General features: G+C 42.1%; 1 protein-coding gene across 4 annotated transcripts in view; it reads left to right on the top strand.

Annotated features, from left to right (window-relative positions):
- Positions 1 to 22755, top strand: part of GATA6 (GATA binding protein 6) — a 95868-nt gene that overhangs the window by 21138 nt on the left and 51975 nt on the right. The window contains exon 2 of one of the 4 annotated variants that reach the window (XM_069468189.1): positions 19057 to 19159. The exons of the other annotated variants lie outside the window; for them this stretch is intronic. The gene's annotated coding sequence lies outside the window, so the exon portion shown is untranslated. The remainder of the gene's footprint in view (positions 1 to 19056; positions 19160 to 22755) is intronic. 4 annotated transcript variants of the gene reach the window in all.

Genomic DNA, 22755 nt, shown 5'->3' with positions numbered 1-22755 from the left:
TGTTAGAATTTCCAGGAAATGTTCTTCTTCGACCCCCACCCCCACCCTCACCTACCAAAGTGCTCTAGACTGTGGTATCAATGTCATAATGAATTTATTTCTTTGAGGGCATTGGAAGAATTTCTTGGCACTTTGTTAGGATAATCGGAAAACTCCGGGGTTTGGAAAACTCTGGGAAGACCAGTGGTCTATGGTGTAGTGATGACAAGGACGCACCTTTACAGAATGCTTGTCACAGGCCGGGCTCTGTGGTAGGTAACGAAAGTGCATTTTCTAATTGAATCCTCAGACAGTCTTAGGATACAGGTACTATTACTATCATCCATATTTTGCAAATAAAGAAACAGAGACTTGGAGAATCAGGTAGTTTGCTCAATGCTTGAGACAGGTCTGAGAGGCTGACCTCTGCCCAGCTGACCCCACGGCTGTCCTCTCAGCCAGGGTGGACACCAGGCAGGGGACACAAAAGGGGAAACTGAAGGGCCTTTTTGGGAGGGGGAATTTCTGTGCCCTACGTTTTCAGAATTGAACCACAAAAGGCTGAAAGCCAGTTAGCCTTGATTTCAAATTAAGGAGTCAGTTTTCTCAACATCTGACTCAGAAAGAAACACCTACATTCTTCCTTCTTGAAGTAATTTAATTTTCACATTATACTTTAAGGGATATCCTCTATTTACCTAATGTTTTCCTGTTCAGTCTTTTCAGACTATGAATCTTGTATATTTTATACACAAAGGTGACTTTTCCTTCCTTTAATGACCAACGCTTATCAGCACAAGCAACTGATACTGAGCTCATAAATATGTCACTCCGGGTTCAGTCTCGGCCCTTCTCTAAGAGCAATTCTTGCATGACAGTTTTTCTCCCCCTTTCTTTTCCTAACCCTGTGAAGACCGCACTTGTGCCCCAGAAACACCCTTGAACTATGTTTTGGTTTCACTCCCCATTGGCAAATATAAATAAATGAGTGACTGGTGCTCACACACCAAGATCATTTCAGTGGGAGCCTGCAGACAATATATAACAAGGCCCATGGAGCCAGCGCCTTCCGATTCCAATTAAATATTTCCTGTAAGTCGGTGCCAATTGTGCATCTTGTAAGAACATTTGAAAGCAGAAGTTTGAACTCACAGGGCCCCTGTTGCCTTAAAAACCTGTTTCCTGTTTGACAAGACTTTACTAGTAGGAGCAAAGTAGCACATTCAGCAACAAAAGTCATTGTCAGTGGTTCAGATGTGCAAAGGTGGTCGTTTCCTCTTTGAGTGCCCACAGCCTCTTTCAGTTGTAGATTTCTCTATTCCAGATAGTCTCTCGGAACTTCAGAACTCTAATTCTAAGGGCCCTAATGACATTTCCAGGGTTACAGGAAATGTTTGCTTATCTTCCTATCAGTAGCTCCTACCTTATGCTATCTTGTAAAGTTGCAAAAGCTCTTTGGGACAACCCTGTAGATAGTATCTCCATCTTACGGCGGAGGAAACTGAGGCTCAGGGTTCATAGCGTGTTGAGTTTTGTCTAGAGCACGGTAGATCGTCAGGGACTAGGTGTTCAAGGGTCCACTCTGCCTCATGTCATGACTTTGCACAAGTTACTGAAATGACTACTTTTCTCAGTGTCTCAATCCATAAAACGGGGTAAATGCCAGCAGGAGATTGACATCGCAGATGTGAAATGCCTTTACTTTACATCGGTCATAAGAAAGGCACCGCGACAACACTGGTGAACCTGGGGGACATTATGCTAAGTGAAACAAGCCAAGCACAGAAAGACACATACTGTGTGCTCTCATTTCTATGCAGAATCTAAAAAAGTTGAACTCATGGAAGCAGACAGTAGATGGTGATTGCCAGGGGAGGGAAAATGGAGAGATGTTGGTCAAAGGGTATAAAGTTTCTGTTACGATGAATACGTTCTGGAGACCTAATGTACAGCATGGTGACTATAGTTAATAACACCGTATTGTATACTTGAAATTTGCTAAGACAGTGGATATATATATATATATATATATATTTTTGAGACGGAGTCTCACTCTGTTGCCCGGGCTAGAGTGCTGTGGTGTCAGCCTAGCTCACAGCAACCTCAAACTCCTGGGCTCAAGCAATCCTCCTGCCTCAGCCTCCCAAGTAGTTGGGACTACAGGTGTGTGCCACCATGCCCGGTTAATTTTTTCTATATATTTTTAGTTGTCCAGCTAATTTCTTTCTATTTTTAGTAGAGATGGGGTCTCGCTCTTGCTCAGGCTGGTCTCAAACTCCTGAGCTCAAACAATCCACCCACCTCGGCCTCCCAGAGTGCTAGGATTACAGGCGTGAGCCACCTCGCCCGGCCGACAGTGGATCTTAAATGTTATCACCACATGCATACAAAAAAATAAAATGAAAATTATGTGGTCATGGAATGTTAATTAGCTTGATTGTGGTGACCATGGTGACCAGTGTATACATATATCAAAACATCATGTTGTACACCTTAAATATATAGTTGTCCCTCAGTATCCACAGGGGACTGGTTCCAGGACCCCCCTCAGATACTAAAATCCATGGATGCTCAAGTCCCTGATATAAAATGATGTAGTATTTGCATATAACTATGCACATCCTCTCCTTTACTTGAGATCATCCGTAGATTACTTATAGCACCTAATATGACGTAAATGCTGTGTAAATAGTTGTTATGCTGTATTGTTTAGGGAATAATGACAAGAACAAAAGATTTATACATGTTCAGTACAGATACAATTTTTTCTGTAATATTTTTGATCTTCAGTTGGTTGAATCCGTGGATGCAGAGCCCACAGACACAGAAGGCTGACTGTATACAATTTTTATTTGCCAATTATACTGCATACGGCTGAAATAAATTAGTATTATAATTTAGTATTAGTAATGATCACAGATTAGTATCATTATTAGAGTATCATTATCGTTATTTAAAAAAAACACTTAGGGGGCCCAGAATTAAACTCTCACATGCATGGTCAAATGATTTGGGGTCAGGGTACCAAGAGCATTTAATGGGGAAAGAACAGTTTTTTCAACAAATGGTGCTGGGAAAAATTGATACTCATGTGCAAAAGAATAAAATTGGACCTTTACAAAAAAAATAAATAAATAAAAATAAAAAATTAAAAAAAAAACATTATCTTAGGAGTGAAACTCAACGTACTCCATGAGGCCGGGCAAGGTGGCTCACGCTGGTAATCCTAGCACTTTAGGAAGCCAAGGCAGGAGGATTGCTTGAGGCCAGGAGACCTGTCTGAGCAAGAGCAAGACCCGTCTCTACAAGAAACAGAAAAATTAGCTGGACATGATGGCACGTGCCTGTAGTCCCTGCTACTCAAGAGGCTGAGGCAGGGAGATCACTTGAGCCCAGGAGTTTGAGGTTGCTGTGAGCTATGATGACGCCACTGCACTCCAGCCTGGGCAAAAGAGTGAGATCCTGTCTAAAAAAAAAAAAAAGTACTCTGTGATCTGGTTCTAGTCTGCTAGTCATTTTTCCAGCTAGAACTTCCTCCTCCCACTCCATCACACACACACACACACACACACACACACACACTGTCTTTCTCTTTGAACTTTTTCCTCTGGATCTTTGTCCACATACTCTCCTCTCCCTGGGACACACAATCCTTCCTACTTGGCCTCACACCTCCATGAGACCCTGGCAGACTGGGGCAATAAAGGGCATTGGTATCAAAATCAGAAAGGGCTGGTGTGTACTCTCAGTGTGATTTAAAGTGACTTCACCGCCCTGAGCCTTAGTGTGCTCACCTCTAAGATGGGCTAACACTCTTTTTTGTTTTGGGGATTTTTTTTGGAGACAGGGTCTTGCTTCATTGCCAAGGTATGAGGACAGTGGCCCAATTATAGCTCACAGCAACCCCAAACCCCTGGGCTCAAATGATCCTCCTGCCTCAGCCTCCGGAGTAGCAAGGACTACAGGCATGCACCACCATGCCAGATAATTTTTCTATTTTTTTGTAGAGATGGGGTCTTGCTCTTGCTCAGGCTGGTCTTGAACTCCTGACCTTAATCAATCCCCCGCTTTGGCCTCCCAAAGTGCTAGGATTACAAGTGTGAGCCACCGCACTCAGCCAGGCTAACACTCTTTATCTCACGATATTATGGGGACAAAAAGAGACAACCCGTGTGAAATACATGGCCCAGGACGTGCACAGAACACACCTGAGTCTCTGCCTGCCATGCCCACAAATAAAAATCATCTCTCACTCCCTTGTGCTGTGAATGTCCTTTGCTTGCACCTCTATTATAACATTCACCAAATTCTAGCTTCTGTTATTGTCCCTTGTCTATGTCTCTGCTGCCCTCATGAAACTGTGAGCTCTCTGAGAGCCAAGAAATGCCTGATCTATTTTCATGTACACTATTGTCCTTGCCTCATAGTAAGTCCTCGGTGTGGGTGTTTTTGCTAGAACTCTAGGAATGTTATCAGCTGGCTCTCTAGTACCTGATTGCCTTGTGGGCTGGGCTGGTGATTAATACTCAGGCTAATTTGTAGAGCCTTGGAAGCTGAGCTATAGACTGGCTACATGAGTCAGCAGTGAGGCCCAGACATTCCAGAACCCACCCTGTAGCTCTGCCCCAAACTGCATTCTCTTACCTGGTTGGCTTTGCACAAATTTATTCGAGTGAACTTTTGCATGACCATGTGAGTATAATTTGATAAAGTGAGATTCAAGTATTCAATTAACAAACCAGTACCACTAATGCTACTAGTGAATAGGTACTACATTCTAGGCAGGGTGCTGAGCCCCTTACTCATAAGATATTAATCTCATAAAAATCCTGAGAGGCAGTATTGTTTTTTTTTCCATTTTACAGCAAAAACGATGCTTAAATAGTACTTGCAATATTCTGTGCTAGGTTCTAGAGGTATCCATTAGCAAACACCAACTCCTAGTTGTTAAGATCACAGTGTAGTAGCAGAAACAGATAGGCAAACAAATCATTAAATGCATCATGAGGCCCACATATTAAGTTAAAAAGTGGGGTCACAGAGGGGTAGAATAATTAATGTTATTGGGAGTGAGAAATTATTACCATGAAAAGAGGTAATATTTGAACAGAATCCTAAAGGATGAGGGATCAGAGAACACATAAAAGGAGAAAGGGCAACTCTAGCAATAGGGAAGAGTATGTTCAAGGTTATGGAGGAAAGAACAGGGCCTGTTTCAGTTGTGGTAGAAAAAGGAGGCAAAATTCAGGTTGGGGCAGGACTATGCACCAAGCCAAAGAGCTTGGTACTTTTTCTGTAGGCAGTGGGAAGCCATTGAGAGTTCTACACAGGGAAATTACTTTGGTGTGTTGGAACAATCACGTTGGTGGCCTTGGAGTGGCAAGAGACAATGAAGACGCCCCCAGCATGTTAGCTGTAAAGCTGTGTCAACACTGAAAGTCATTCCAATGGAAATATGAATGGGTTCTGTCGTCATCCCTGGGCATTAGCAAAATTAAACTGCTTCCCTTTCAAGGATTATTTTTTCTTTGGTTAAAATTAGGAGAAAATAGGCTGTGTTTTCAAAACACTTCTTTTCAGGAACTTTCAGAGAAAGTTTACTTTGTAAGATGTTTTGACCCGTAGTATGGTAATTTTAAATCTTTTGAGTGACTATTGCTTTCATTGACGGAAATACAGTTTGTTTGTGGTGCTACGACTCTGGCAACATCCCTCAGGACCCCCGACATTCTCTTCCCAGCACTGGCCACTCCCAGGGACGCTGAGGGCAGAGTGACTTTGTAGTGTCCAACCATGCTGGCCCAGCCCTGCTTGCCCTAAATAAATGAATCTTCAGACCCATACTACACACGCAGTGTGTATTCTGTGTGTCTGTATTTATGTATGTATACATATATATGCATATATACATATATATATGTTTTAGAGACAGGGTTAGAGTGTGGTGACACCATCATAGCTCACAGCAACCTCAAATTCCTGGGCTCAACTGATCCTCCTGCCTCAGCCTCCCCAGTAGCTGGGACTACAGATGTGTACCACCATGCCCAGTTTATTTTATATACATATATTTTTTTTTGGTAGAGACAGAGTCTCGCTATGTTGCTCAGGCTGGTCTCGAACTCCTGGCCTCAAGAAATGCTCCCACCCACCTTGGCCTCCCAAAGTGCTGGGATTACAGGTGTGAGCCATCGTGCCTGGCTTATTTATATATTTTTTAAATGGGGGTGGAGAAGAGTATGTAGAATACTGGAGAAAGAGAATTCAGGAACTTTAATTGAACCTAAAGTTTCCAAAGATCTCCCTGGTGCTGGCCGGCCCCACTCCTGCCAAGCAAGGCCTTGGGCTGCAGAAGACCCTGGTGTCCACAGCTCCTGCACCCCTCTGTTAGGCCTCGTGGGGGGACTGCTGGGTTCTTGCTCCTGCCATTGCCCTGTGGCTGTCTCACACAATGAACCCTGCACGGGCAATGTCCTTGAACAGTGTTTCTTTTCTTTTCAAACATCCGATTAATCCCTGGTGCAGTGGCCTTAGTGAAGTGAGCTCACCAACAGATGGTGCTGCTGGGACCCATCGCCACACAGGCTGCCTCCTTGCCCCAGGAGGGGCTGGCTCCTCCCGTGCTCCATGCCAGGCTTGTAACCTCCCTCCAGAGTGTAAGCTACTGAGCATCTGCGTCCTCCGCAGCCGGCCCAGCGAGGAAGCCGTCCATCATCTGCATGGTGTTAGGGCGGGAGCTCCCAGGGAGAAGGGGACTTTCCTGGAGTCACTTTGGTAGGTTCAATCGTCCCTGTGGCTCCTGTCCATACCCCAACTGTGGCCTGAACAAGCCATCATAAAGTTCTAGAGACTTCTTCCAAGGACACCAGACATTGGCTCTGGGTCAGAAGAGTTTCCAGAACCTCTAATTCTGCCTCCTGGCCTGGTGTCCAGAGCGTCGTAGGTGGGCTCTGAGGCAGGCCTGACAGTGTCTCCACGCGGTCGGGAAGGCCTCTGGGGCGGCTGAGCACTGGGCCGGCCATGGCCCTGGGTGCGGTTGCTGTGAGGTGGGAAGAGGGGTCCTGGGAAGTGGTGAGTAACCCTCGGGTTGCTGGCCTGCTGTTGTGCGTTTGCACCTTTGGAGGCAGCTTACTTCCTCCTGGAATGGAGACACAGAAACCCTGTGCCTTTCGTCAGCCACCACTACCATCAGGAGTTACTCAGAGAAGAGAGGAAGGAAAAGGAAAAGGACAAGTGTGCCATTGCATTGGGCTCTGGGGCCACTGAAGGAAGAACAGAGATGGGTGAAAGGAGCCCTAAGGAGAGAAGTCCAGGTTCCGTGCACTGGCTGGAGGGAGATGGCGTGGCAGCGAGCACGTCTGTGCCAGGCAGACCGAGGTTGGGATCCTGGCATTTCTAACAAGCCCTGTGGCCTCTGCAAGTTACTTGAGCTCTCTGAGCCTTAGTTTCCTTATCTGTACAGTGAGAGTTACAGTATCTTCCTCACTGATGTGCTGTGACGATGAAATGCAATGCTGGGCCGGGCGCGGTAGCTCATGCCTGTAATCCTAGCACTTTGGGAGAATTGCTTGAGCTCAGGAGTTTGAAACCAGCCTGAGCAAAACAGAGACCCCATCTCTACAAAAAATAGAAAAATTAGCCAGGAGTGGTGGCGTGTGCCTGTAGTCCCAGCTACCTGGGAGGCTGAGGCAGGAGGATTGCTTGAGCCCAGGAGTTTGAGGTTGCAGTGAGCTCTGATGACGCCACTGCCCTCTAGCCAGAGTGACAGAGTGAGACCCTGTCTCTAAAAATACCAAAAACAAACAAAAAAATTCTCATTGGATAAAAAATCTAGAGGATAATGAAAATAAAAGAGTAAACTAGAGAAAGTAAGACACTCCTATGTCTTAAGTACTTACTATTAGCACTTACTAGTTGTCAAGCACTTTAAATGATCTTATTTAAGGCTTGTAAAACCCTGAAATGTGGGCTCACTCATCTCCATTTTACAGACGTAAGATGGCCAGTCCAGGACTCAGAGAGTTTAAGTAATTTGCATGAAGACAGTGCGTCGAGGGGCAGGATTTGAATTCAGGTTGGCCCAACTCTGAGGACTGTGCTGCCAACTTTGCATGTCCGCTCACCAGGCAGGACGCAGACAAAAGCCACGGGCGAAGGGTGTATGTGGGGACACAGGCATTTCTTTGGCCCTTAATGTCCTCAAATGGGGTTGAACTGAATACCCCTTAAAATGTTTGCAAGACACAAAACTTTGCCTGTGTAGGTCCTCAATAGACGTTGACTGAACGACATTGTATGACATATACCCAAAATCATATAAGTGACATTAGTTGAGATGGATGTGGCCCATCAGGGAGAGGAAATAATATAATGTTGTGACTACACAGACTCGCATTTAAAGAGTCCATTCACGTGTATCTTAGCCATAAATTAAGTGTCAATCTTAATATATATTTGGTCCTTTTAAGAATAGCAAGTAGAATTTTGGCAAACTAGAGTTTGGCATATTTTAGAAAAGTAGAGTTTTGGTATATTTTTCTATAAACAAATATGGCTGGCTCCGTTGTTATACTTTTCAATATATGCTTGGGGTTGACATTATAAATCAAATTGATTTCTCCTCGGGTGTATATTTTCAATAGTTTCTGTTTCCACTGAGGATTTAAAGTTCCCTTGGCTAGTGTTAACCTGATGTTTAGCAGTCTGGATGTATAGACACCTGCTTTATGAATACACTGGGAACTTCCCGTGTGTCTGAGATCTGTGGCTGCTCTGTGGGGGCGTTTCCGACACTGTGCCATGGCTTACTTTGTATGAACTGCTGCCACCCGTGTTTTATCTAGAGTTATCTGGAACACTTGAGCCTCCTTGATTTATGTGAGTGAATGAAAGAAAACCATTAACATAGCTAAACAATAAAAAGATAGCAGGTGAGATTGCTGAGCCCAGCAGTGAGGAGACTAGATTCCTGCAGAGTTTCCTGCCTGTCATGTACACCCTGGAGGTGGCCCTGTGCCAGGGTGGCCTGTGTAAGCCTTGGGTCATCCGTCCAGAGTGCTCCGGGCGTGCAGCCTGAGGTTAGGGAAGCTGCTTCCAGCAGGGAAGCGCTGAGAGGCACGTGGCTTCGTGTGTCGTGGTAGTTTCACTCTCCCTGGCTTCCCTAGGATCTAAAGAAGATCTCATAAGTATCTGGATTTTGGCATTAAGCTCAAGGGGAAAAAAATATGCCAAAGAAAATGGGAGTGAAATTCTGAGGTTTCTCTTTCTGTATCTGAATTCCCACCCAGGAAGCAGCCCAGAGAGGGAAAATTATGTGGCTCCAACTAATAGGTTCTTTGTAAAAGACCCACGAACTGTACACACGGAGTCATCCTGCAGTGATCAGCCCCTTGGTCCAGGGGGTTGAGGGCAGGGGACAAATGCCCTTCCTTCCTTCAAACCTCTCTGCCATGGTGTTGTTTTCTGAGACATCTCTCCTCCCTTTTGGCCAGTGTTCACTCGCAGCATATTCAAGGGAAGGAGGGAGGTGGGTGCTCAGCCCTGCACCAGCGACAGCTGCTTCTCCAACACACTGGCTCCAAGCTTCAGAGTGAGTTTCCAGATAGAAGCTATTTGAATAAATAAAAGCATATGGACTTACTTAGTGCTCTTTCATCAAGTATCTATAAAAGCATTATTAATAAATAGATTTATTCCTATTTGGTAGATGTTGACCAATGGTTCTCAATTCTGCCTGTTAGAACCATCTGGAGAGCTCAAAATCGCAGAGATTTTATAGTTCCTTTGATAAATTGGAAACAGAGAAAAAGGTGATTCTAACAGAATATTACTTTCTGAAACCAAAGGGCAACCAGTGCCTTGCTTGCTCTTCATTAACTTTATTGGAATTGACCCAAATGAAAAAAAAGTGTATCTCATCTCATCCACTTTCCCTATCTGCCACCCACCCAGCAAAGAAACTGGAGGTGTTTGGCAGGAGAACTTGGCATCCTACATGCCTGGAGACACGTAAACCAATGTGGGATGCTCTGACACACCAGGGACAGCCCTTCCTTCAACACTGGGGGTTCTTACTGCAGGGTCCGTGGCATCGGCATTTCTAACCCAACCCTTCTCTCAATCTGCACACCTGCTTCCAGTCTCTTCTTTGGAAAGAGGTCAAGAGCAGGGAGACAGTCCCTTTCCTTTGCACAAGGCATCTTAGTGGTTGAAGTGTGATTGCCTAAATGCCATTCTGTTACTTAGCAATAAAGAAAGAACAGCCACAACAACAAAAAACGTTAGGTAAGAAGGAATCTCCAGGCATGGACCACTGGAGAATTAGAAATAAGGAGAGCTGGGGGCTTGTTCTTCCTGATGGCTAATTTTTAATGTTCTTCTTGGTTGATTTTAATGTTTAATGTTCCTGATGGTTTGTGTTTCTGTAGAGCAAGACATAAAAAAAAAAAAAGAAGAGGAGGGACAAATAGATCTTGAGAGAACTAAAGTCTCAAGGAATTACTTTTTTGATGCTACAGGTTGTATCTTTTATGATTGGTCCATAAAAGAAGACGAGAGAATTTACGTCCTTACACCTCTGGTTTTCTGAATGCACTAGTTTGAGTGGAGATTTAGCTGCCTGGGAAGGCCAAGCCCAGAGAGAATACATAGGAAAACTCTCTTTTGGGTGGCACTGTGACTCCTGTTTTCCTCACTCCAAAACTTACCTGTTGTCATCCCTCTAAGTAACTAGTCTGATAGCAGTTTTGGTGGTCGTGTTGTAAAGCAAAACCTGAGAGACAAACTGTTTGGCATGACTGCTGCCAAGCATTCATGTGACTTTGAATGTAGGACATTAAGGAAAATCTTAGTTTAAGCCACAGAGAGCAGAGTTTTACACTCTATCCTCTAGGGCTGGCTGAGCCGGATTATTGACAAGAATTGATTTCCAACCATTTGCAAAGATACTGTAACAAAACACAATAAAACAAATTTAAAACCAAAACAAAACAAATTTCAGAGTGGACTTCTGTTAGGAATGTAGAAGGGTGGCAGAGGCAACCAGAGTCACTGTGGTCAGGTGACTTTGCAGCTCCTGAAGTCTATGCTTTGTGAATAGAATATTTAGGTAGGAAGGAAGGGTTTGGTCAGGCTGGAGGAGAGAAGAGAGAAAGGAAAGGGGCAGGGGGGCTGCCCCTTGTCCTAGGAACAGGGGAGGGGAGTGTGGCCAACAGCCCCCAGGCTGGGACAGAGGAGCAGAGACAAGACCCAGGTGTAGGCGCAGGTGTTTGTATTCCTGAAACACCTGTACAGCACTCCTAGGTAGGGTGTTCTCCCTCTTAACTGTCAGGCAGATCAGAAGGTTTGCTAGAAGATGCGGGAGACCCTGGCCCCTTGGAGCTGCCCAGGTAACCTGGATCTTTCTCAAACATTTTCCAAGTTCAAAAATGAATACTTTCAAAGATGCATGAACACAACTTGAGGGACAAAATTGAACTTTGCTTTAATCTTTTAAACATGGAAACTTTAAGGAATGTATTACTGTGATCACAGATGCAGAGGGAAGGGAGCCTTAAGAATCTTCATGAATTGTCCAAACAAAATGGTCTCTTGCTCCCTGCTTTACGGTGGGAAACTCTGTAGATTTAGATGATTAGAAGATATTAAATAAGAACCCATGAGCTTCCTTAAGTGTTTAAGGAGGGAAAACAGAACAAAACAGAATTACTATGTTTCTTAGCAGTTAGCAGGGTAGTTTCCAAAAGTGTCATATCAAAAAAAAAAAAAAAAGATTTTCCAGGTCAAGGATATATTTCTAGAGTTATAAAGTAATGTAGGAAAATAATTGTGTCCCCACAAAATGACTCCATTCCAAAGGAGAAATAAAATACCCTTTAGGAATGGCACAGGAAGGAAGCTGTGCCTTGTGTCCCAGCATAAACGGGCAAGATTAACATTATTAAACATCACTCCTAGTGCAATAGTGTGGTGCATTTTCATATGTTTATACAATGTGTAATGATCAAGTCAGGGTAATTAGGATTCCAACTCTTCAAACATTTATCATTTCTTTGTGTTGGGAACATTTCAAATCTTTTCCTCTGCCTGTTTTGCTTTACTTTTTTATTTTTATTTATTTATTTTTTTTTGAGACAGAGTCTTGCTCTGTCACCTGGGCTAGAGTGCCATGGTGTCAGCCTAGCTCACAGAAACCTCAAACTCCTGGGCTCAAGCGATCCTCCTGCCTCAGCCTCCAAAGTAGCTGGGACTACAGGCACATGCAACCACGCCTGGCTAGTTTTTTCTATTTTTAGTTGCCCAGCTAATTTCTTTCTGTTTTCAGTAGAGATGGGATCTCACTCTTGCTGAGGCTGGTCTTGAACTCCTAACCTCAAGCAGTCTTCCCAGAGTGCTAGGATTACAGGTGTGAGCCCCCATGTCCGGTCATAGCTATTTTGAAGTATACAATAAATTATTAACAACTATAGTCACCCTACTATGCTATCGAACACTTACTGCTTCTAACTCTATGTTAGTACCCATTGACCAACTTCTCTTCATTCCCACCCCTACACCCGTCCCAGACTCTGATAACCATCATTCTATTCTCTACCTTTGTGAAATCGACTTTTTTAGTTCTCACATTCATATGAGACCATGTGATATCTGTTTTCCTATGCCTGGCTTATTTAACTTCACATAACAACCTCCAGTTCCATCCATGTTGCTGGCAAATGACAGGATTTCATTCTCATTTATAGCTGACTAGTTTTCCATTGTGTATATATACCACATTTTCTTTATCCATTCATCTGTTGATGGACACTTAGAATGATTCTATATCTTGGCTATTGTGAATAGTGCTGCAATAAACATGGGGGTGCAGATATCTCTTTTGATATACAAGTTTCCTTTCCTTTGGATAAATAGCCAATAGTAGATTGCTAGATTGTAAGGTATTCTAATTTTAGTTTTTTGAGAAACCTCCATACTATTTTCTGTAATGGCTGTACTAATTTACATTCCCACTAACAATATATAAGAGTTCCCTGTTCTCTGTACCCTTGCCAGCACTTGTTATTTTTTGTCTTTCTGATAACAAAAAGTTATTGGCTATTAGCTATTTTAACAGAGGAGAGATGATATCTCATTGTGGTTTTGGTTTGCATTTCCCCGATGATTAGGGATGTTGAGTATTTTTTCATATACCTCTTGGCCATTTGTATGTCTTCTTTTGAGAAATGTTTATTCAGACCTTTTGCCCACTTTTTATTCGAATTATTTGTGTTTTTAGTTTTGGGTTGTTTGAGTTCCTTGAATGTTCTAGATATTAGTCACTTGTCAGATGAATACTTTGCAAATATTTTCTGCCATGCTACAGATTATCTCTTCACTCTGTTGACTATTTCTTTGGCTGTGCAGGAGCTTTTTCATTTGGTATAGTCTCATTTGTGTACTTTCGTTTTCATTGCCTGTGATTTTGAAGTCTTAGCTCTAAAATCTTTGCCTAGACCAATGTCCTGAAGCATTTCCCCTATTTTTGTTCCTAGTAGTTTTATAACTTTGAGTCTTATGTTTAAGCTTTAATCCATTTTGGATTGATTTTTGTATATGATGAGAAATAAAGTTCTAGTTTATTTTTCGGCAGATTAATATCCAGTTTTCTAAGCACCATTTATTGAAGAAGGTGTTCTTTCACCAATGTATGTTCTTTATGCCTTTGTTGAAAATCAGTTGGCTGTAAATATATAAATTTATTTCTTAGTTCTCTATTCTGTCCTATTGGTCTATGTATCATCTGTTTTTGATACCAATACCATGACATTTTGGTTACTTTAGCATTGTATAGTGTATATATATATACGTGTGTGTGTATGTGTATATATGTGTGTGTATATATAAATATTTTTTGACAACATAGATGAAGCTGGATATATAGTGTATATTTTTTCTTTTTTCTTTCTTTTTTTTTTTTTCACCCAACCCCACCTATAGTATATTTTGAAGTGAGATTATGTGATGCCTCCAGCTTCATTCCTTATGCTCAGTATTGCTTTGGCTAATTGGGGTCTTTTGTGGTTCCATACGAATTTTAAGATTGCTCTTTTTATTTTAATGAAGAATGTTATTGGTATTTTGATAGAGGTTGTACTGAATCTGTAGATTACTTTGGGCAATGTGGTACTTTTGACAATATTAGTTCTTCTAATCCATGAGCATGAGATGTCTTTCCATTGGTTTGTGTCCTCTTCAATTTCTTTTGTTGGTGTTTTGTAGTTTTCACATAGAGGTATGTGATTTTGTATCCTGCAACTTTTCTGAATTTGTATATCAGTTCTGAGAGTCTTTTGGTGATCTTCAGGTTTTTCCATATATAAGATCATTTCATGCCAGGTGTGGTGGCTCACGCCTGTAATCCTAGCACTCTGGGAGGCCGAGGAGAGAGGATCATTTGAGCTCAGGAGTTCGAGACCAGCCTGAGCAAGATCAAGACCCCGTCTCTACTAAAAATAGAAAGAAACTAGCTGGACAACTAAAAATATATATAGAAAAAATTAGCCGGGCATGGTGGCACATGCCTGTAGTCCCAGCTACTTGGGAGGCTGAGGAAGGAGGATTTCTTGAGCCCAGGAATTTGAGGTTGCTGTGAGCTGGGCTGACGCCACGGCACTCTAGCCAGGGCAAAAGAGTGAGACTCTGTCTCAAAAAAAAAAAAAAAAAAAGGATATTTGAATGTCCAATAAATACACGAGAAAGTGCTCAACCTCATTAATCATAAGGAAAATGCAAATTAAAACCACAATAACATACCACTATCACACCTACCAGAATGAGAAAAATTAAAATGACTGACAACACCAAGTGTTGGTAGAAATGTGGAGCAACTGGAACTCTTATATACTTCTCATGAAAGTTTAAATTGGCACAGCTCTTTGGAAAACTTTTAGTCAGGATTTACTAAAAAGGAACAAATATACACCCGACATTCAATGATTTCTCTTATAGGTATATACCAAACAGAAATGTGTATATCTGTGGAAAAATAGATGCATAAAAGAATGCTCGCTAAAGCACCATTTTTACTAGTCAAAACTGGAAATGATAAAGTATCCATCAACAATAGAATACATAAATATGCTGTATTTATGTAATGGAATACTATACAGCAATAAGAAACCTGCTAACTGCAACAATGTTTATGACGCTCACAAACCTGACATTAAACAAACGACAAACACAAAGAAGTACATTTTGTATGGTTCCATATATACTTCAAAATTAAACAGATTTATTTATGGTGATGGAAGTTAGGATAATGGTTACTTTTTGTGGGCAGCAACTATGAGGGGACATGAGGGGGCTTTTGGGGTGGTAGCAATGTTTGATTTCCTTCTCTGAGTACTGCATATATGGCTGTATTCACTTAGTGAAGATTTATGGAGCAATAAACCCATGATTTTATACTCTTCTGCATGTATAAATATCAAGAAAAGTCCAGTCTAAAAATCGTCATTTAACTAGGAAGATGCTTGTGAAGAGTTTATTTTTTTTTCTTAAAATGAATGGGGAAAAAGTAACATTTCTAAATTGCCATATTCATTTATATGTGATTTTAAATGTAGAACAAAATTAAAATTAAATATTATAAGTAAAAGCATATAGTTGTAAACCTTATAAAAATATTGCATCCACTTTATTTTACTTAACATAAAAAGCACATTTTATGTTACTAAAAATTCATCATAAATATAGTTTCTGTTGTCTAACATAAAATCAAAATTTGTAAACCCTTCCTCTCCCGAGAGACTGAGTAATTTTAAATTTAACGATATTATTAAAAATGCTGCAGTGAATATCTTGGTGCATAATTTTTTTCTATAGTTCAAATTATTTCCAGATGTGGAATTACTGGGCTAGAGAGTATAGAGATTTTTAACTCTTAATATATATTATCAAATTGCGCTCCACCAGTATATGCTCCTACCAGCAATGTCTGGTTGCACTTCCTGAAATTTCACCAACACTGTTGTTTTTGTGTGTTTTTTTAATCTTTGATGATTTCACTTGTGAAAAAATGGTGTCTCACTGTGAGGATAACACTTCAAAAATACTGCATTTGCTGAAAATGTCTTGTTTGCATTTGTCTGCAGAAGAGTTTGCTTTGTTTTGCTTTGTTTGAGAGAATGTCTTGCTCTGTCACCCTGGCTAGAGTACAATGGTGTTATCATAGCTCACTGCAACCTCAAACTCCTGGGCTCAAGTGATCCTTCTGCCTCAGTCTCTTGAGTAGCTGGGAGTGCAGGCACGTGCCACTATGCCTGGCTAATTTTTGTATTTTTTGTAAAGATGGGGGTCTCACTGTGTTGTCCAGGCTGGTCTTGAACTCCTGGTCTCAAGTGATCCTCCTGTCTTGGCTTCCCTAAGTGCTGGGATTATAGGCTTGAGCCACTATGCACAACCAGAATAGATTTATTAGCCATATAAGAACGGTTTTTACTCAAATGATGTTTTTTTTTTTTTTTTTTTTTGAGACAGAGTCTCACTTTGTTGCCCAGGCTAGAGTGAGTGCCGTGGCGTCAGCTTAGCTCACAGCAACCTCAGACTCCTGGGCTTAAGCGATCCTACTGCCTCAGCCTCCCAAGTAGCTGGGACTACAGGCATGCGCCACCATGCCCGGCTAATTTTTTCTATATAGATTTTTAGTTGTCCATATAATGTCTTTCTATTTTTAGTAGAGATGGGGTCTCGCTCAGGCTGGTCTCGAACTCCGGACCTTGAGCGATCCACCCGCCTCGGCCTCCCAGAGTGCTAGGATTACAGGCGTGAGCCACCGCGCCCGGCCTACTCAAATGATGTTGACTAGCTTTAAAAATGCCTATGTTGACCAGACATTTGAAGAGTCATTTCAACCCTTTTTGTTTCCAGTTGTATCTTGGAAATAAAATTATTTGTAAATATTTCAGTACGTACCCTAAAAGAACTCTTTTTAAAAAACACCTTGATCACACCTTAAAAAGATAATTATTTAATTTCATTAAATACCTTGTCAACATTCATTTTTTTCCCCAATTTTCATTTAAATGTGAGTATTTTTTCCACTTGTTTTTTTTTTTTAATTTAGATCTAAATAAGTCTTGATTTATTGTTGTGGAAGATGCTGAAAGAAAAGTGATTGTTAATCCTGCAGGGTTCCTATAGCCTGGTGTACATGTTCATATATGCCCCTTTTTCCTATAACTTGACAGATTTTGAGAAAATTCAGATTTTTTAGAAGTCAAGACGGCTTCATAAGTAGTTGTGTGCACTGCCCTCGGGAGGTGCATAATGTCTGGCTGTCTCTGTTTTTATGTTTGTAGCTGTTGGTGCTCATTGCCTGGATAATGAATTCATTAGGGCTTGCAGAACAGTGATGAATGGTATCATTGATTCTTCCTTTGTTAATTGGAATACCTGGATGAAGAGATTCTTCCCCCTCAATTCTTACTCTGCGATAGTGTTACCATAGGAAAGGCAGATTAAATGCCATCTCTACCAGTTTTCAAAATAATAGCTCACTCCCCTTGTATTTCCACAAGTGAACATGAATTTTGTTTTTGAACATCATCATGACTTCAGAGATTTAAACATATTTGATGTGTTTCAATCCAATGCAGTTAGTTTTCTTTTTGATGTGGAAATCGTCACATTTTTGGTGATTGGCCACATTTTGGCAATTGGTCCCTTGTCCAGGGACCTGGAAAGTGGCTCTTATGTCTTTTTGAGATGAGCCCTAACATTCTTTGACAGCATTTTTACTTTCTGGTATGACAGGATGTTCCAGGCTCTTTATATTTTTTTAAATTGAATTTACCCTTAAAGGATGAATACAGTATTTGCAACCATTGAACATACTCAACCTTGTAACCTGAATATGATTCTCCAATTGGAATCCCCTAAAGTATTCTAGGCAATGGCAGCTTCCTTCAGGAGATAGAATAGGTGTGTATGTGAACGGTACAGCCCTCATCAATTCTTAAGTTCCAGCATACATGTTTTAAAAATTATTTACTTTTCTTTGTAATTACAGTCATGGACAACATATGTGTTGGCTTCCTGCTAGTCTGTATTCTGAGAGCAAAAATCTTCCTTTACTTATTCCTGGTACAGATCTTCCTAGTGCCGTGCTTGTCACTTAGTAAGTACTTTGGAAGTATACTTTTTCGTTGTTTACTTTAGAATTAATATAAATAAATTGAGAAGAGCTATATAGTATGGCTAAGCATAAGTGAGAGAAACAAACCCCTACATTCCCAGATGCTACACAATCTCTGTTACTGTGTCCCATGTCTATCTGAGTGACGTGCTATTGCACACATAAATATAAGTTTGGGTTTTGGATTAATATAACCTGTGGTTTAATAATGTCTATATTCATATTTAAAGAGCTATACAATTATTTTTAGTCTTAAAAATTGTTATATTTGTTATTGGTTTTTAGTCCTCCAAATGACTAGCCCAATGCATAACATGCGAAGAGAAGGCCATTTGTAAGCAGCGGGCTAAGGAGTAGAAAGATCAAATGATTTAGCTGAGGTCACAGAGGAAATGTCAGAACTTAGAGGAGACCTTGAATTATCTTGTTCTCAAATCTCCTAGTAGTTCTTTTGCCCAGAGCCTTGGGGGCAAAGAGGCTGGGACTACCCTTGACCCTTGCTGGAAGCATTTGATAGTCCTGAGGTGTAGGGGCAGCTTGAATGGCCTAACCCCTTTAGGGCAGTATTAACAAGAAAAGGAATACAATGTGGAGTTTTTGAAAGAACAGAAATGTCACCCTTTAGGAGTCTAAATCTTGCCCACTTTTCAACACTATTTTAGAGCTCAAATTAACTCATTCCACTTCAGGAGTGGAAAATCCGAGAATTCAGTGGGCTCTGAATCTGAGAAAATTGTCCCTGGAGACCTACGGAGACCCACGTATGGAGCCAGGTGCCATACTTTGATGTCACCAGCTGCCACTTCCCAGGGGTGGCATTTGAACACCTGCTAGCTGTGTATAGAGCTATTGAGTGGGAAGAGTCCTGGATCTCAGATTTTCGCCCTCCGTTGTGCTCATTTCAGGCTTCCTTGGGCAGACAGGCCAGCAGGCAAAGGTGCAGAGAGCAGACCCGAGGCTTGGGAAGGACCCCTTCCTCCATGATGGAAGCTGGGACATTGCGCTCCGGTAATCCTGCCCCGTCAACCCCCGCCCCCGCCATGCACACTCACACGTGTCAGGACCCCTTTCAACACATCAAAGGGCTTTAGATCCTGGTAGGACTGCTGCCCTTTGGGAAGGACTAAACTCACTAGACGCAACATCCTAGGCACTGTGACCCAGAAATCTAGGGACCTCCTTTCAATTAATCTTGATTCCTCAACCTTTCTCGAAAATTTCTAAGCCTTGATAAAAGTTGAAAGAACAGTACACTGGACACCATGATATCCTTCACCTAAAGTTACTAATTCTTTCAACTGAAATTTACTGAGCATCTAATATGTGCTAGGTGCTGTGATAGTCTTTGGGTACACAGAAAGGAGGGAGTCCCGGTTCCTGAGCTCAAGCTGCTTGGGGCTTATCAGAAGAAGGAGACCATAAAACAAAAAAATTGTAATATGGCCTGATAATGTTTTATTACTGACAGGCATAAAGTACTGTAGGAACAGACATCAGAGAATGCCCCTGGTGACAGTGGTAATCCTGGGAGGCAGCGTGGCTGAAGGCATGAGGATTTGACACGGCCTGGAGGATTTGGAGAATTGCAACTCAACGATGAAGTGATTCAGAAAGTCCCAGCTCTGGTCCCGGTGGGCTGCAGGGGCCTGGAGTTCAGCAGGAATAACACGGCTCGGAGTAGGGAGCAGTACGTGCCCGATATACTACTGCCCACTCTAGGAGATCCCGAAGCTGACCACCCTAAAAGTTTTAAGCCAAATGTGTTTTCTAAAATTAGTAAGGGAGTTGCATATGTTCCTTTGGGAAAGAAAAATAAAATGTTTGTCAGGGCTGGTGGCTGTCAGGGCCCCTGCCTGAAGATCAAGGGTTGCTGAGTTACTTAAGGTGACTCGAGCGTCTTGGGTTACTCAGAATGGGTGTGCCAGCCGGGGCACCTGGAATGCACATGCTGGGGACACCTGGCCTTAGTGAGCTCTAGCAGTAACTTGCTTCCCATTTCCTGGAATCCATCAGAAGTGAGGCTGGTATGTCATTACCCTGAATTGTTACAACTAAGTTCTGAATGAAAGGGAATGAACCACCTTTATTTATTTGAAAAGGGGCAAAGAAGACATTTGACATGCAAGGAAGACTTTTATTTATTTTTTTTATTTATTTTTTTTGGACACAGAGTCTCACTTTGTTGCTTCAACTGGAGTACAGTGGTGTCATCATAGCTCACTGCAACCTCAAACTCCCGGGTGGCCATCCTCCCGCCTCAGCCTCCCGAGTAGCTGTGACTACAGGCATGCCTCACCATGCCTGGCTAACTTTTTCTATTTTTAGTAGAGACCGGTCTTCCTCTTGCTCAGGCTGGTCTCAAACTCCTGAGCTCAAGTAATCCTCCTGCCTCGGCCTCCCAGAGTGCTAGGATTACAGGCGTGAGCCACCGCACCTGTCCTAAGGAAGACTTTTAAAAGGATACAAGACTAATTTTCCTTCCAAGGAAAATGGCATCTTAATTTTTCCAAATGCCCCTGCATCAGTGGTTGGTACTGGGTGGCCATGGGTGCAACTTCTCATCTCTGGGGAGGATTTCACCACCTTTCTTATATTGCAGTCAAGAGGACTAAGTCCTCCCATGCATAAACCATATTTGCTTTAACTTTTTCATTTAATATTTAAGAAAACAATTCATGAGGACTAAAAGCTATGACCTCTGGTGACCTCTACTCAGATATCTAAATTTTATCATCTTCCTGTAGAAAGGGCTTGTTTAGCTGCCCTAATGTGTTTAAATATACTCTAGCCTTTTCCTTGGGGTTCTTCAGGTAAGGTGGCGTGGTGGTCTCACTTTAGGAGGGCCTGTGGCTGAGAGGGGGCAGGGGTTGCTGGCAGAAGCCCTACACTTTCTGCTTCTGGGATCAGAAAGAAATTCACCTGCACTGGACTTGTTAGATATGATCCTTTCTCCACATTTGAATGTGGGCCTGCAAGACAAGTGGGGGTCTCACTTTGGCCATCAAGCTGTGTCACAGCGTCTTGCTGGGCACAGTGCAGTGGTTTCATTGGTCAGATGGCATGCTCCACACCCACAGGGATGGGCTGCTAAGCATTAGAGTGTTACCTTAGCAAGAGAATGCTTTCTGAGACCATGAAGTTTCTCTCCTATTCTGTGTGGCTCCAGGCGGCAGAATGGAAGAGGAAGAGAAGGAGGTTTTCCCTACCTAAAGACATGCTAACTGAGCAAAACATAGACTGGTCCCTTGTCTTTTATTCCTGACTGTGACACTGTAGTACCTTGAGAAAATTAGAGTTGTCCTTTATGTAAAAAATAAATTAAAAAACCCAAATGTTTTTATTATTTGTATACTTTTATGTTTAATGGTATATTCGGATGGCATTAAATGATTCCTGGAAGATTTGGGATAAAAGAATAGACCATTGACATTTTTGAGGGTCTCTTTTGTGGCAACTACTGGCATTTAAATATGAATGATATCTTTCTCCAAACAACTTACAATCTCTTAAAACTGAAGGCACCTAAAAGTTAGCAATGATGTAGTTGGTGCTGAAGAAGGTCAGAGGAAAGTGACAGAGTGTCACAATAGTGACAGCAGAAGCAGCCTGAGAAGGCCTCATGGATCAGAAACAATGAACCAGCAGGCTTTAAATTCAGCAGATAGGCCAGGCAAGGTGGCTCACGCCTGTAATCCCAGCACTCTGACTGGGAGGCTGAGCCTGGAGGATCGCTTGAGGTCAGAAGTTTGAGACCAGCCTGAACAAGAGTGGGACCCCATATCTATAAAAAATAGAAAAATTATCCAGGTGTGGTAGCATGTGCCTGTGGTCCCAGATACTTGGGAGTCTGAGAAAACAGGATCACTTAAGCCCTGGAGTTTGAGGCTGCAGTGAGCTATCATGACACCGCTGTACTCTAGCCCTGAGCAACAGAGTGAGACTCTAGTCTCAAAATAAATAAATAAATAAATAAAACATCAAATAGTATAATACATAAGGCCTGTGAAAATAGGTCTGGAATATATACATCAAACTGTTCAGTTCCAGGGAAGAGACCAGGAATGGGTGTGGGGGGATATAGAAGAGGGCAGTTGGCTTTGATCATGCTCATGTATTACTTGTACCCTCAGTGTTGTGTTTAAGAAGGAGCTCTCCTCACCCCAATCGGCCCTGCAAAAGTCACTACTGTAGGGTGTGTCAATTCCCATCATGTAAATACTTGCATTGTGGCTGATTTCCAGCAACCATTGGTAAGATCATTACAGTGGTAAAGACAAGTAGCTCAAAAATTCTTGGAAATTTAACAGTTTAAGCACTTACTATGTGCCAAGCTCCAAGTCAAGTTCTGGGGAAGATAAGAGAAAAGATTATGATTCAGTGCTCATCTACCTGACAACAGAAACATAGGGAAGCTAAAAGAGGAACTAGAGGAAAGAGAAGTTGACTTTGTGGAGGTGTGGGGATGGGGAGAATCAGGGAAGGTCCTCTGAAAGAAAGGATGATGGCTATGTAGATGGAGAATGGGGAAGGCCCCAAGGCAGGGAAGTGCATCATTCACTTGGGATTGGAAGTTGCTCTCTTTGCCCAAGATTATTGGCACAACG

Source organism: Eulemur rufifrons, chromosome 5 (assembly GCF_041146395.1).
Source record: "Eulemur rufifrons isolate Redbay chromosome 5, OSU_ERuf_1, whole genome shotgun sequence".
Classification (NCBI taxonomy): Eukaryota; Metazoa; Chordata; class Mammalia; order Primates; family Lemuridae; genus Eulemur; species Eulemur rufifrons.
This window is presented reverse-complemented; position numbering and strand designations above follow the sequence as displayed.